Here is a 12,707-nt window from a genome sequence, read left to right as displayed (position 1 = left end):
AAATAGATCCAGGTCTTGATTTACTCAGCCTGAGCTGGGAAGTCACATTGGACCAGCAAGTGTGAACACCAGCCAGTGCCGACTCCTTCAAACTGCTCTGTGCAAGGAGCCAGAACCTCTCTAAGTACCTCTTAGTAGCATTTGCATTTCATTACAGCAATAGTAAAAAGGAAGAGAAAGACTATAAGGCCAAGAATTTAATTAATATAGATTAATAAAGGCAAGATATAGAAAAACATAGAGGAGTTTCTTTACATATTTTCTTTTTAATTTTCATACCGTATGAGAAAGAAGTTACTAATGAGAGAAATAACGCAAAGCCTAGAGAGAACTAAGGAGTTCAAGGTCACAATGTTAATGGGAGAGTTGATACTGGAGTCCAGCACTTCTGGCTTCCAGGCTGTGCTGTTTCTATCATGCCTCCATTTTTTTCTCTTTATTAGAGAATTTTTGGGTTTATAGAACAAACACCCATAAAATACAGGATTCCCATACACAACCCCACCACCACTACCACCTTGCATTGGTGTGATCTCACTGATGTGAAACAATTAGAATAAGCAAACCCATAGAGTCACACTTAGGTTTTAAAGATACATTTACCAAAGAACGATGAATTTAAGTGGGTCAAAGTTGAATTATTTCACTTCCATGATCCTTTTACAGAATGATCACAGTCATGACCATTTTTCTTCCCAATGATATGTCCATTGTGAATCTATTTTCCATTTCCCCAATCTAAAATAAGAACCTATTCTGCAAATAAAGTCACAGTGGAAGAATTCTCTCTCAAGACCTCGCCAGTGATGATTAACTTGATGGCTTTTCGAAACCAAGGATAAAAGAAAGCATAAATCAGTGGGTTCATCGCTGAGTTATAGTAAGCCCACCAAACTAATATTTCATAAATGTATGTGGGTGTGATGAAACCTAGGAAGGCATCAATTACCGAATCAATGAAATATGGCAACCAGGAAATCAGAAATGCTATCACTGCAATCCCCTGCGTGGTAGCTGCTTTTCTCTCCCTCTTAGCCACTCTGTCTTCGTAGCTGTCTGATTTCTCGGTCTTATTGCTCAGACTTTCAATTTTTCTAGCCTGCTCTTTAGCTATAAGGAAAATCTTGCAGTAAACAATTATCATCACAAGCGTGGGTATCAAAAATAATATAAAATTTACCAATACCCAATTCTGATTCACTACAGTTCGACAGCCTCCCACACAGTTGAGAGCACTTACTAGTTCCTCCAGCCTAACTTCATTTGCACCTGTATAAAAAAAGGATGAACTGTAAGTAATGGAAAAGAGCCAGGAAAAGGCAATGCATATGCCAGAAACAGATGCAGTAAACTTGGTTGGGTAGATCAGAGGGTCTGTGACAGCGATGTACCTGTCAATAGAAATGAAATAAAGTGGTAGATGGAAGCATAACAGAATGACCCATCAAAGCAAGAGTAGAATTTGCAGTAACTCTCCCCAAAGTACCAGCAGCTCTCCACTGTCCTCACAGTGCTGAAGGGCATCAAAGTCATTCCCACCAGGAAGTCAGCACCCGCCAGGGACGCGATCAGGAAATTGGCTGGAGAATGCAGCTGCTTGAAATGAAGAATTGAAATCATCACCAAGAGGTTTCCAAACACAGTCAGCACACACCCAAAGCCAAAGACGGTGTAGAGGATGAATCAGGGGCCAGGGGAATAGAAAGTCTTGATACAGGATCCGTTCAGGCCCTCATAGCACATTTGTACATCTGAAGGAGGTGACAGCTCACTGCTCATGGCTCTCCTTTTTGATGCCTGGAGTAATTGCCTTCCTCTGTGGTCAAGTTGTCATTCCAGTTTTCACAAGTCCTTATGAAATTATATACATATGTATATGACAGTAATTGCCAGTACAGGCTGTCTCTTTTTCTTTCTACTTACATATCCTTATTCATTGCATTACCTTTTTCTTCATATCTGATAGACTGTCATATAAAGCATGTTAGAATGCCAACTTTTATTAGCGTTCTTTCCTAATTTATCAGAGCTAAAATAATACCTAAAACTTACTGTCCCCTCAGGAAAGGAGTGAAATAGTCCCAAATACCCCAACCTCCTAAGATTGAATCCCCAAAGTACAACGTGTAGAAAGCAAGAAAATTTAAATAACCACTGGGTTTATGCTAAAAAAAAAAAAGCTTATGTTCTTCTAACTTGCCAATGACATTGGCATTTTCATGAAATAGAAATAGAAATAGTGCCATCTTTAAAATGCTTTGGCCAGAATTTGAAATCCATGGTGTTTATTCCTATTACTTATTAGAGATTATCTCTTCATTTTTGTGAGAACCAATGATTAATGATTTTTGAGTTAATTGTCACTAGAACTCTTTCAAATAGGTTCTTTAAAATGTAGAAAGAATCTTTGAAATATAGAGATTCCAATATTATAACTCCATATTTTACCTTTGACAAATTTTATTTCCATCATAGAATTCTAGAAATGAACTCACCTTAGGCTCTGAAAAAACACTTTTCTGATGAATGACCTCTGGTCATTTTTTAAATTGTCTTTTCAGGACGGAAGTGTAACTTTTATTTAAAATTTTCATGCTTTTGAAGTGTAGGTCGAGGCCCTTCGATGAATGATCCAACCACAGTACTGCCACCACAATGAAAATATAAGAATATTTCCAACACCCAGAAATTTTTCAGGTGCTCTTTGCTGTCAATTTCCCTTCCTCCTACCCCCATTTCCCTTGCCCTGCCTTTCACCATCAATGAGTTCCTTGCAATCACTGTAGATTAGTTTTGCCTACTCTAAAATCATTTATGAACAGATTCATGCAGTGTATACGCTGCTGTGACCAGTTATTTCACTCAGCCTGATGGCTCTGAGGTCTATCCTTGTTATTGTGTACATAGGTAGATCATTGCTTGCTGTTGATAAATAGTATTCCATTGCACAGATGTGGTTTGGGATTAAACAGAGGTTTAATCCCAATACCTGTCAATGGATGCTAAGAATGTTAGGATGTTAGGATGTTTCCTGTTTCAGGCTATTATTAATAGTTTTGCTATGAACTTTCTTGTACAATTCTGTTTCTTTATTTCTGGTAAATATCTGGGACTGGAATTGCTGAACCATATGGAAAGTACATGTTTGATAGCATAAGAAACTAGAAACTGTCTTCTAAAACAATCTTTTTGCTCTTTCTTCCATTTTTTTAATTAGAGCAGGTGTAGATTTATAGAAAAATCTTGCAGAAAGGATGGAGTTCACATGTACCCACCACACACACAGTTTTCCCTATTATTAACATTTTGCATTAGTGTTATACCTTTGCTACAACTGATGAAATAATATTATTATATATATATACTATTGAGTATAGTCTATAGTTTATATTAGTATTTATTCTGTGTTGTACAGTTCTACGTTTTAAATTTTTAAAATTCTGATAACATGTACATAAAATTTGCCATTTTAACCACTTTCAAATAAATAATTCAGTGGTGTTAATTATATTTACGATGTTGTAATTGTACCTTTTTCTACTTCCACCAGTTCTTAGTGAGTGCTCCATTGCTCCAAGTCCTTGTCATATGTGGTATTGCCATTTATTCTTATTTTAGCTATTCTAGTGGATGAGTAGTGGTATCTTATGTTTATAATTTGCTACTCTTTAATGAATGGAGATTTTGTGTATTTTTCAATGTTATTATAGCCCATTCATTTATGTTCTTTGGTGAACTGTTAAAATCTCTTGTACATTTTCAATGTATTGTGAACCTTCTTATTGAATTGATTGGATACAAGTTCTTTGTTAGATACTTGTCATGATTTTTTTCACCAAGTGGCTTGACTTTTCATTTACTTGATAGTGTTTTCTGAAGAACAGAGATTTTAATCTTGATGTAGTCCTCCTACCTAAGAAATATTTCCCTGAATGTCAAACTTTTCTTCAATGTTCTTTATAGAATTTTTATATTTTAATCCTTACTTTAGGTCTATGATTCATTTCACATTAATTTTGTATGTGCTGATGTTTGCTATTTTTATTATAACTATCGAGTTATTCTAACACTATTTCTTTGTTTTTTAAGATTTATTTATTTATTTCTCTCCCCTTATCCCCCGCCCCCCAGTTGTCTGCTGTCTGTGTCCATTTGCTGCGTGTTGCTTTTCTTTGTCTGCTTCTGTTGTTGTCAGCAGCACAGGAATCTGTGTTTCTTTTTGCTGTGTCATCTTGTTGTGTCAGCTCTCCATGTGGGTGGTGCCATTCCTGGGCAGGCTGCACTTTCTTTTGTGCTGGGTGGCTCTCCTTATGGGGTACACTCCTGACGCATGGGGTTTCCCTGCGCAGGGACACCCCTGCGTGGTACGGCACTCCTTGTGCGCATCAGCACTGCACATGGGCCAGCTCCACACGTGTCAAGGAGGCCCAGGGTTTGAATCGCAGACGGCCTAACCACTGGGCCAAGTCCGCCTCCCTAACACTATTTCTTGAGAAGATTATTCTCTTACTTTCAATTATGTTGGTGCTTTTGCCAAAAAGCATTGACCATATTTGAGTGGGTCTATTGTATTGACCTGTATGCCAATATTTAAGCCTGTACCTACTTGCTGAAGTTTTATAGTATCTTATATCCAAGTTGAGTAAGTCTTCTACTTTGTTTCCTTTTGCAAATTTTTTGGTCACTTCAGCACTTTTGATTTTCCATATGAACTTTAAAATCACCTTGTCAATTTATGCACCAAAAAAATTCTGCATTTTTATTGTATGGAATTGAATCTATTGATCAATTACAGATAGAGAGGTGCTGAAATCTCTAATCGTGGGAAGCAGATGTGGCTCAACAGATGGAGCATCTGCCTACCATATAGTAGGTCCAAGGGTTCGATCCCAGGGCCTTCTGGCTTGTGTGATGAGCTGGCCCATGTGCAGTGCTGCTGCACACAAGGAGTGCCGGCCCACACAGGGATGTCCCTGCATAGGGTGTCCCTTGCACAAGGAGTGGCACCTGCTCAAGGAGAGCTGCCCCATGTGAAACCACAGCCTGCCCAGGGTGGTGCCACACACATGGAGAGCTGACACAGCAAGTTGACACAAGAAAAATACACAGATCCCCAGTGCCGCTTGATGAGAATACAAGCAGACACAGAAGAACACACAGAGAATGGACACAGAGAGCAGACAATGGGGGGAAAAGGGGGAGAGAAATAAATAAATAAATCTTTAAAAAAAGAAAATCTCTGATCACCATGATGAGTTTACTCAGTTATCATTTCAGTCCTTATATTCAGAATGTATGAATTAGACGCTCTTCAGTAAGGGCATCTGTATTTAGGATAGTATATTTTCCTGGTACATGGAAGGCTTGCGCATCTTAACAATATTGAGTCTCATAATTCATATGCATAACATAGCTCTCCATGGTTGAGAAGCCAATAGAGGAAATGAAATAGAAACTAAAAACATTTAATTAATTTAAAATAAGGCAGGAAAGGAGCAACAGAGAAACAAAATAGGAAAGGAACAAATGAAAAACAAATAGCAAGATAAGAGAATTAAATTCAACTATGTCAATAATCACATTAGATGTAAATAAACACTCCAGTTAATAGGCAGAGATAGCCAGGCTGGATAAGAAGCAAAATCCAGTTATTTGCCACCTAAGGAGACACATTTTAAATACAAAGACATGGGTGGTTAAAACTAAAGTAGACTTACTTGTACTCTACTATAGACTTACTGTGATTCTTGCAATGGAAGAAATTATATCATTGATGTGGAGGCAGTGGCTACTGGAGATTCCGAGGGCAGGGAGAGGGAAAAACAGGTGTAATATGGGGGCATTTTGGGGACTTGTGAATTGTCCTGTATAACATTGCTATGACAGATACAAGCCATTATAAATCTTGCCATAATCTACAGAATTGGGTTGGAGAGAGTGTGAACTACAATGTAAATTTTATTCCATGTTTAGTAGCAATGATCCAAAATGTGTTCATCAATTGCAATGAATGTATCTCACTAGTGAAGGATGTTGTTAATGTGGGAAAATGTGGGAAGTGGGGTGACCGGAGATATGGGAATCCCCTATATTTTTATGTGATGTTTGTTTAATCTAAGTATCTTTTTAAAAAAGTTTTTTTTTTAAAGTAAACGGATGGAGTGGGTACAGGTCAATGAGCACCTGCTTCAGTTACACGAGGTTCCGTGTACAATCCCTGGTGCTTCCTAAAAGCCCGGGAGTGGGATGACTGGAAGGATACCCATCCTAGGAGTTATGCGAACTGACAAAACATGGGTTAATCTTCCCACAGGACAGGACTAGCGGTAGCTCACCTCTTCCCCTCCAAGGAAAGCTGTGCCAGTCTTTTCCTTCCTAGGCTTCTGCTCCAGTTGTATACAATGAAGGCAAAGATGTTTCATCTTGCTTTGTGTTCAATAAAATATCAAACAGTTAAGTATGATGAGTCAATAATCTTGTTTCAGCATTATCATCCTCTTCATAATGTATTACAAGTTTCTTAGCTGGAAGGAAAAGATCCCTGAAATGGCTTGATATAATCAAGAGCTGTAAGAACTCACTTAAAAAAATAATAAAGTCCCTTGCAGAGGCCCCACCCCAGTCAAGATGGCAGAGTGAGAAGCTTCTGGACTCCGTCCCCTCACAGAAACTGTGAACAACCAGCAAGAATTGGCAGAAATGTCTTTCTGAAAACTCCAGAAAACAGTTAAAGGACTGCAGTATCAGGGCAAGCACCAAATCAAATAAAAGACCACTTAAAAGCAATAGGATCTCCTGGGACCCTAGCTGACCCCCACCCTTACCCGCCCCCCTCACCAGCTTGGGACAGAGCGGCCCATGCTTCTAGTGTGGATATCTGGTTCCGGTTCCCGAGGAAGCAGAGTAATCCTTGTGCACACTGGGAGCATATGTGTCTGGCCCAATGTGCCTGGTGGTGGCCTGAAACTCACTGTCTCAGAACTTGCCCTGTGGTTAGAAGGTGGTTCACAGAGCTCTCCTGCAGAATGCTGTGGGAGAGCCGTCAAGTCGTATAAGTGATCCTGACTATTGAACACTCAGTGCAGTGTTTCCTAAGGAAGAGGGGACATTTGTATTTGTATTAAAGGTAGTTCCTAGAGCCACATTCACATGCTCAGAAAGGACCAGGGAGGCCCCTGCACTTTGGCCTGGAGATATTCTCTAAACTCATTATATGAACAACCTCTAAAGGAGATCACTGGCACAAGTCAATCTGCAAAGACTGTGAAAGGTGTATTTTTCCTTTTTTTTTTCTTTATTATCTGCTACCATTCAAGGAAAGCTTTGTTATCACACTAGTGGATACAGACTTAGGAAACAGATGCCTCAGAGTCTAAATTCTAGAAATAATGAATTAAAATATAAAAAGGTCCAGGTTTCTAAAAAGATTATAGCATACAAACAAACAGGAAGCAGTGGCCCAGGCAAAGAAGATTAAGCATTAGAAATCATCAATGACAAGGACCAGGTCTGGAACTTAGCAGAAAAAGTCTTTTAAAAAATGTTGCTAAATATGCTCAAAGAGCTAAAGGAACACATGGACAAAGAACTAAAGGAATTCAGGAAAACAATAGATGAACACAAAGAAAACGTCGGTGGAAAGATGGCAATAATGAAAAAGAACCAAACACAGCTGAAGACCACAGTAACAGAAATTAAATAATCTCTGAGGGATTCAACAATAAATTGGAGCTGGCAGAAGAAAGATGCAGTGAACCTAAGGATAAGACAATTGAAACCATTTGGTCTGAGGAACAGAAGGAAGAATGAATGAAAAATGAGGAATCTGTGGGACACAACCAAGCACACCATATATACATTATGTGAGTCCCAGAAAGAGAAGAAAGAAAGGGGCAGAGAGAATATTCAAAGGAAAAATATCTGAAAATGTCCCAAATGTAATGAAAGACATGAATATATACATCTGAGGCACTCAACAAACTCCAAACAGGATAAATCCAAATAGACTCACATGGCAGTGTATTATAATAAAACTGTTGAACTCCAAACAATGAAAATTCTGAAAGCAGCAAGAGAGAAGCAAAGTGTCATGTACAAGGGATTGTCAATAAAATTAAATCCCATGAGGAACCATGGAGGCAAGAAGGCAGGGGGAAGACATTTTTATTAGTGTTGAAAGCAAAAATTTGCCAACCAAGAATTCTGTATCTGGCAAAACTGTCTTTCAAAAATGAGGGATGAATCAAGACATTACCAGTAAACAAAAGCTGAGGCAGTTGGTCATCACTTGAGCGGCCCTAAAGAAATGCTAAAAGGAGCTTTGCAAGTTGAAAGGAAAGAACACTAGGCAATTGACTGAAACTACATGAAGATACAAAGATCTCTGGTAAAGATAATGGCATGGATAAATATATCCCAGTACTATTGTAATTTTTTATTTGTAATTACACTTTTAGTTTTCTTCAATACCTAAAAGGCAAATGCATAAAATGTGATGATAAATCAATGGTTTTGGACTCATAATGCATAAATATATATTTTGTGACAAGAACTACATAGAGGTGGGTGGATTGGAGGGGTATAGGAAACATAGTGTTTGCATACAATTCAAGTTGGCATAAAAGCAAATGAAATTTTCATAGATTAAGGATGTTGAATTTAAGCCCCATGGTTACCTCAAAGAAAATGTCATTGAAATTAATAGAAAAGGTGAAAACCCAATGTAATGTTTATAACTAGCCGTACTATTATGTGAGAATGAAAGTGGTTTAAAGGGAAAGTCCAAGGTCATGTATATTACTAAAAGGAAAGCTAAAAAATGTAACATGGGACTGTATAGCATAGTAAAGCCACATATGAAATATGAATATGGGTAATATTGTATATATGAAACCATTTTTCTTTGAAGCTAAACAAATTTATGTTAATACCACAAAATGTTAATATCAGAAAAAAACCATTATGTGAAAGAAACCAGACACAAAGTACTACATATTGTATGATTTCATTTATATAAAATGTAAATATAAATCAATTTACAAAGATAAATTAGATTAGTGGTTATGTAGGATCGGGGAAGGAATGCTCAGGGTGTGGAGTTTTTCTTTTTGGAGTAATGAAATAACTCTAAAAATTTTTGTGGTGATGAGTGCACAGCATTGTGATTATACCAAAAGCCACTGATTATACGCTTTGGATAGGTCATATGGTATGTGAATATATCTCTATAAAACTGCTTAATAAATAAATAATTGTGCAAGAATAATCAGAAATAGCAGCTATGTGGAGCAGGGAAAACAGAGAAAGATTGAGAGGTGAATAATTTTCTTGTTTGTTTGTCTGTTTTTATTTATTATTAATGAAACAAACTATGTGATTATACCGAATACCATTGATTGTAAACTTCGAATTAATTGTATGTTTTATTAATATGTATCGATAAAAGTGATTTGTTACCAAAAAAAAGAGAGCGAGAGAGAGAGAAAATACCAGAGAATATGCAAACTCATAGAGACAGAAATTAGAGTACAGGTTGCCAGAGTTGGGAGCAGGGATTTTCTATATAGGTTTTCTGTTGGAGTGAAGGGAAAGCTCTAGTAAAGGATGGTGGTGAGGGTACTGCAACATTGTGAATATGATTCTGAATAATATGCTTGGGAGGGGTTGGGATGGAAAGATTTATGCTGTATGTATTTCTACAATTTACAAAAAGAAAGGGAAACTACAGAGGTAATAACAATTAAATGCAATACTTATTCCTGAATGGGATCTAAGAATGGAGGAGAAAGGCCCATAGGACATTACTGGGACATAAGAAAATTTTGAAAAATAGGTTGTAAGATTTATATCAAAGTTAAATTTCTTGAATTTGATACCTGCACTTACGGTGATTACCTAAGGGAATATTCTTGTACATAGGAAATGTACATGGTAGCATTATTTGTTTAAGGAGTGTGATGTGTGCAACCTGCTCTCAAAGTTTCAGAAAATAGATGATAGATAGATAGATAGATAGATAGATAGATAGATAGATAGATAGATAGATAGATAGATAGATAGCATAAATGGCAAAGGCAAATATGGCAAAATGTTAGAATTGGTGGATCTGGGTATCTGGGAAAGTGGGAGTATGTTGGAATTCTCTGTTTGGAATTTGTATTATTTTTGCAACTGTCTTGTAAGTGTGAAATTATCTCAAAATAAAAAGTTTTAAGAACTTACAAAATATAATAAAGTCCCTTCTATTAAAAAAGTAAGTGGATGGAAAAATATTACTACACAAATAAATGTAAGAAAGCTGTTATGGCTTGTGTTGGTATGTGTCTTTTGTGGAACCCAGAAAATTGTGCTCTTAAATTGAACCTACTATGAATTTTTGATTAGGTTATATCAGTTAAGGGATCCTCCTTTTGATTAGATCACTTCAGTAGGGCATGACCCAAGGTGGGTCTTAATCCTCTCACTAGAGTTCTTTATAAATGGAAGAATAAAAAGACACAGACACAGGAAAAAACCCACAGAGACAAAGAGAAACCCTGAGATGCTGAGAAAGAGGTCCTGGAAGCGAAGGCCACAATCAGCAAAGCACAGAGCCGCTGTGCCCTGCCACACGCGGAGCCCAGGATGGCCAGCAGCCAAGCTATGAGCAGAGCTTGACTTGATGCCTTGATTTGGACATTTTTCTTAGTGCCAGCACTGTAAGCTTATAAGTTAATAAATTCTATTGTAAAAGTCAACCCATTTCTGGTATATTGCTTCCAGCAGCTTTTAGCAAACTAAAACATGGCTATATGAATATCAGACACTATAGAAATCAAAACAAATAGTAATAATGCGAAAAAAAAAACCCAAAGAGGGACATTATATAATCAAAGGAATTCCAGAGAAACTGAATAAGATGAGTTCTCAGAATTGGTTCTGGGTTCCCTGGGATTGGTTTTTCTGATACAATTATATTTAAAGGCATTTCATGGCCCTATTTTCAGTGGTAGAGGGGAACTAGCAGTTAATGGCAGTGAGTGGCAAAATATTTACTCAAATCATTATCTACCGATCCCTGTAATTAACTGCCTACAGAAGACAGGGCTGTGGGTGAAAAAGTATTTGCTGCCACAGAATATTTCAGTAAAAATGAAGAGTATAATGTGGTGGGCTGGTTGCCTCTCACTGAACTGTGTATCTTGGAGAAAGGCTTTAAATTATTAGCTCAAGGTCTGAAGGCTTCTATGAATGTCTTGAAAAATTCCTTTATTTTTCATAGCCACAGGACTCAGTTTCTGAAAACCAAACCCAAATGCATAGTCGAATTACAACGGTCTCCTGTTATATTTCAGGCATTGATTTGGGAGGAAAGGGATTCTCAAAATTAGAAAGGTAACACATACGCAGATTCTGATGAAGATGTGTACGTAAAACCCATAAATTCTGGCAAGCCTTTCTTGCCGGTAGAGGCAGCCTTCCCCTCTGTAACTGAGGAAGTCAGTCTTCCCTTGTCTGGAGAATTTGTGATGCTTCTTTAGGGTAGGTGCCTTGCAAGACACTGGCAATCTCTCTCAGATTCAGGTCTCAGCAGGCCCCAATGAATGAGATACAAAATGTGACCAGAGAAGAGGTATGACACTAACAAATGTATTGCATGATTTTGTCAATCTATACTTACGGAAACCTGACAAATACATGAGGTAGTGACTTCAAAGTATATGAGATCACTTTGAAAAGAATTTAAAGTTAGATCAGAACAAATTTATTAAGTAGAAATTTTGGATTCAAAATTTTAATTCAAGGGGTTAAGAATAGCTCTAACCATTGCCTTGGTTGGTTGGCTGAAATATGGACACAAATAAACAACCAATAGTAAGTGAATATGAAATGTCCAAACCTCATTAATTTACTGGAGAGGAACATAACCAAATACACAGGAAGATTAGAATAGTTGAGCTGATTTATAAAATAAGACACGTTTACCACCCTGGGAAAGTGGTTGTGCAATTCTACATTCCCACCAACAGTGAATAAGTGTCCCTATTTCTCCACAGTCTCTTCAACACGTGCAGTTTCTGACTTTTTATTAGTGGCCATTCTAATAAGTGTTAAAAGATATCTCACCATGTCCATGGGAAATAAATTCATGAGCAGGGAAGCGGACTTCGCCCAGTGGTTAGGGCATCCGTCTACCACATGGGAGGTCCACGGTTCAAACCCCGGGCCTCCTTGACCCGTGTGGAGCTGGCCCATGTGCAGTGCTGATGCGCGCAAGGAGTGCCATGCCACGCAGGGGTGTCCCCGTGTAGGGGAGCCCCACACGCAAGGAGTGCACCCCATAAGGAGAGCCGCCCAGCGCGAAAGAAAGTGCAGCCTGCCCAGGAATGGTGCTGCACACACGGAGAGCTGACACAACAAGATGACACAACAAAAAGAAACACAGATTCCCGTGCTGCTGACAACAACAGAAGCGGACAAAAGAAGAACATGCACCAAAATGGACAGAGAGAACAGACAACCGGGGTAGGGGGGAAGAGGAGAGAAATAAATAAAAAATAAATCTTTGAATAAAAAATTCATGAGCAGAGCCCAACATCCTTGAAGAGTTCTGAGGTGTCTCCTCTCTAGTCAAAACTTATTGTGGAGAACAGACAACTGGGGGAGGGGGGGAAATAAATAAATAAATAAATAAATCTTAAAAAAAAAACCAAAAAACTTATTGTGGG

The 12,707-nt window shown here is 38.0% G+C and overlaps 1 pseudogene; it reads right to left on the bottom strand.

The window, feature by feature from the left end:
- Window positions 1–751: 751 nt before the first annotated feature.
- LOC101413982 (trace amine-associated receptor 7a-like) lies at window positions 752–1,779 on the bottom strand (annotated as a pseudogene).
- Window positions 1,780–12,707: the final 10,928 nt, after the last annotated feature.

This window comes from Dasypus novemcinctus, chromosome 11, assembly GCF_030445035.2.
Source record: "Dasypus novemcinctus isolate mDasNov1 chromosome 11, mDasNov1.1.hap2, whole genome shotgun sequence".
NCBI classification, from domain to species: domain Eukaryota; kingdom Metazoa; phylum Chordata; class Mammalia; order Cingulata; family Dasypodidae; genus Dasypus; species Dasypus novemcinctus.
This window is presented reverse-complemented; position numbering and strand designations above follow the sequence as displayed.